The following is a 4149-nucleotide window of genomic DNA, read 5'->3' as shown; positions in this document are numbered from 1 at the left end:
GAATTGGCCGAAACGTTGGACGTGTAAATGAAATAAATGTTTTGAGACTATAATTTGGATAGTGTTTTTTAATTATTTAGTGAAAAATTAATGTTTTTTAAGGTTTTGAAACAGCCGCCATTTTTTATTTCCCCTACCTATACTTGGCAGACTCATGAATTTTGACTAGTAATAATATCTAGTTTTCATTAAATTAATCAAAAATTGGGATAAAATAACTGATTTTTTTCTGTTCTTGTACTATCAAGGAACCATAAAAATGTTTATCGATAGCTGTAAGTCGATATTATGAAAACTATCTAAAGTCACAGCTATCGAACTTCTATCAAAGCTGCAAGGCGGAGGGTATTTGTTCCATAAAAAGGATCCCACATGTTTCTCTCAACATTCTTGTGATGAAACTTTTCTAATTTGATTTAGGCCTTAAAATATTAAACAGGGTCCTAGCTGAGAAGGAAACTCGTTCCAGTGGTCCTAGGAAAATATCCTTTTACATGTGCAAAGGATTTTTAAGATAGAAAAATAAATTTATTACTAAAATACTCCTTTTAGGAAAAATTAAAAATATTTAAATAAGAATTTCGGTTACAATACAGCGTTGTTTTATTCTCAGTTGAAAAGTAATATTTCAAAAATATATTATTCAAAATCAAAGTTCGTCTTTTATTTATTATTAACAAGATGTTCATGTCATTTCTTGTTAATACGGAGTGTTCTCTTATTTGCAGTTGTCTTGGATGATAAGGATTATAAACAAAGGTTTATAGAGTAAATAGGATTTTATTAAACTTCACAATTTTTACCTATAACTTCAAAATAAACAGATCTATTTCAAAGGTTAAACACCAATCAGAAAAATAGACTATGAATAATAAAAAGTATACACTATTGTTTTCGGACTAAAATTTAATAAACAAAAATCCATTAGAAAAAAAATAATAAAATAAAAAAAATTCGCTTTTCCAGTTCAATAGTATATCTCGAAGAATGGTTATTTTGAAATATGCATGTAAAGTTAGCAATAGGGGTAAGATCTATACAGTTCAAAACTGCAATATCTCGAAGCATTTTTTTTAACTTATATTTTACTATGATTCTGTACTTTTTGTACAGATCTTGTTCTTATGCATGATTTTTTGAGATGTTACTCTGTTAAACTGGGAAAGCGATATTTGTGGTGCTTGTTACAGAAAAACCTATTTCTATTCTGATCCAAGAAAATGTCACATTTATTAAAACCAATTTGTTTTTGTTTTTATAATAGAATATTTTCTTAATGTATTAATACTTCTAAAATTAATCTTTACTTTTCAATGTATTTATTTTTAATACATTTTTCTTCGACGTTTCGTGGTATTTTCTCTATCTTCAGAATTACTTCACCTTTTCCTTGTTAATTACTTCCATATAATTGTATGTGTTCATATTTATGTGAATATGAAAAAAGTAATCCGAAACATGGAAAAATGAATAAAAAATAAAGAGAATAAAACGATTTATATTTTTTTAATTTCAGAATCCTATACTGTATAAGTGAAGCAAAAGAAACAAAACTATTTTATATACCTATTTTGTCAAATTTTCAGTAAAAAAAACACTTTTTTTTACATTAAAAAAAAATTAGGAATGAACTGTTTTTTTCTTGTGGGGAATCCAAATTTGGACTCGAATTTTGAGAAAACGTTTTCTAAAAAGTATCAGTATGTTTATCAGGCTTAGGTACTCGAATATTTTGAATGCTTATTTTTTTCTAATTACCTATAGGGATTTTTTTTATCGTAATGAACTCGTTAATTTAATTTCATCAAAATCATCGGCATACAAAAAAAAAAAATAACGTGTCTTGCAAATTTCACTAGTTTATCAGGACACGTTGTAGGATAGGCTTTGAGATATTTTAATATTTTAAGGCATAGATTCGCCTGAAAAAAAGGTTCATCAAAATCTAGGAGATATATATGGGGTTATTTCCCAGTAAGTTGTAAATTATTTAAAATATAATATTTTTTTTTACAAATTATTGATATCAATTGAAATTGCTCAATATTATCAATATTAATAGTAATAAATATAAGAGAAAATTATATCAAATGAATGATATGATGAAAACTGACCTGCGACATTTTGAAGCGGCAGAAATGCGGGAACTGATCTTCCACAACCCCCACTCCAGTCACTCTGCTAATCTCCTTCGGCTTAATATTTTTTAATTTATTATTTATATATCATAATTATTAATTAAACATTTCTTTTCTTTCTTTTTTTTTTATGCAATATCAAATCAACATTACTTTCATATGATAACTAATTAATCTGTGCGATTATTTCGCATGCATCGAATTATATTATTAGGGGCATTCATGATGTTGCGTTAAATGTAAAATGTTTTTACATTTACATGTTAAATGTTATAAGTAGGGATAGGATTTTTATGTTTTCACATATTTTTACCTGACCATGATATCTTCGATTCCTTACTAATTATAGATGTTTCAAGACATTTCTGGCCAAAAGAAGCCATTTTTATTCCACATATTTTTAAATATTTGGCCTTTTTTACATATTTTGTTGTAAATCACATATTTTCTGAAATATTTGTTATTTTTTACGTATTTTTAGATATTTGGTCCTGAATCACGTATTTCCTTAAATTATTTGTTCTATTGTAAATACATTTTTCGCAACGTAAAATTCGAGAGAACGCAAGAAACTTAAAGGTGAAATTTATCATAAATAGTGCGTAAAAATTCTCTACTTTCATCTTTGAACACAAATTAAAAGCAGTGGCAATAATAAATTTTCACACAGAATTACATCGAGAATTTCTCAGAATCAATTAAGAAGAGCAAGGGTCTTATTCCTGTAGCATTTTCCTAGAATTTGTTTGTTTACTCCTCAATCCATTTCTCTGTTTCCCCCCTTCCCATGGTCTGTTCTCATCTTAGTCTTGTTTAATTATATTATATAATTATATATTTATTGTTGTCCCCTAGTTTAATTACAATTACTAATTAATGTCTTGTTATTGAACAGCTATGTTTTCTCTAAGCACACTTTTTTGTACATATTTTAACATAATTTCTTCAAAATATTATTCATATAATATATAATAAATACATATTTATGTAACTTTTTAAAGTTATAAAGTTACTAATTAATTAGTAATTTATATTGTTGAATAATACGAAATTTGTAAATAAATATTTTTTTAAATATTTAACAATTTATTAGCACATATTTATGTACATATTTCAGATTTTTTAGCACATAAAAATTCTATCCCTAGTTATAAGTATAAGATTGTGAGCAGCCCTACTTAAAGTTATGTTAAATGCAGAAGAGTTCCTAGCGGATTTTCTTAATGTCATCCATTGCTTTATTAGTTTTAAAAAATTTTTAAGAGCTCCTAAAGTTAGACCCTCAATTGCTTTGTTAGTTTCCAAAACAATATTAACACAATAAAAACACAAACTACGAGCAAGTAACCCAACAAACAAAATGGTGACGAGCTCAGCTGGTCTGTTGCGTGACGTCATTCTCCATTTAACAGACCTAATAACAGACTCTCAACCATGTTACATTTGTAAATATAATAGGGGTATTCATGATTTTGTGTTAAATGTAAAATGTTTTACTATGTTAAATTTTATAAGTATAGGATTGTGAGCTGCCCTATTTGAAGTCATGTTAAATGCATAAGAGCTCCTATCGGATATTCTGAGTAACTTGCTTAGTAACCCTTCCTTCCAAAACTTCGCATTATTATTCATTTCTAAGTTTTCACTAAAGTAATTTATTACAACCTAACTAAATTGAGTGAAAAGTGGAAGTTGTGTAAAAGGTTGGCTACTGAGTGTCTGTTTGATCTTTTAACTTGTGAAGAACAACCTAATTGACAGCTTTCATAACATTATTATTGTCATCCATTGCTTTATTAGTTTTAAAAAATGTTTAAGATCTCCTAAAGTTAGACCCTAAATTGCTTTGTTAGTTTCCAAAACAATATTAACACAAACTACGAGTAAGTAACCTAACAAACAAAATGGTGACGAGCTCAGCTGGTCTGTTGCGTGACGTCATTCTCCATTTAACAGACCTAATAACAGGGGTATTCATGATCTATGTTAAAGCGTGTTAAATGGAAAAACT

The 4149-nt window shown here is 27.4% G+C and overlaps 1 protein-coding gene across 1 annotated transcript in view; it reads right to left on the bottom strand.

Moving 5' to 3' along the window:
• The window catches only part of LOC106679277 (ATP-dependent translocase ABCB1), a 92506-nt gene extending 90354 nt beyond the window's left edge, over positions 1-2152 (bottom strand). The window contains exon 1 of the mRNA XM_014418343.2: positions 2115-2152. The gene's annotated coding sequence lies outside the window, so the exon portion shown is untranslated. The remainder of the gene's footprint in view (positions 1-2114) is intronic.
• Positions 2153-4149: the final 1997 nt, after the last annotated feature.

Source organism: Halyomorpha halys, unplaced genomic scaffold (assembly GCF_000696795.3).
Source record: "Halyomorpha halys isolate HHAL.00 unplaced genomic scaffold, Hhal_1.1 Scaffold190.1, whole genome shotgun sequence".
NCBI lineage: Eukaryota > Metazoa > Arthropoda > Insecta > Hemiptera > Pentatomidae > Halyomorpha > Halyomorpha halys.
The sequence above is the reverse complement of the archived record's forward strand: the minus strand, read 5'-3'. Positions and strand labels throughout refer to the sequence as shown.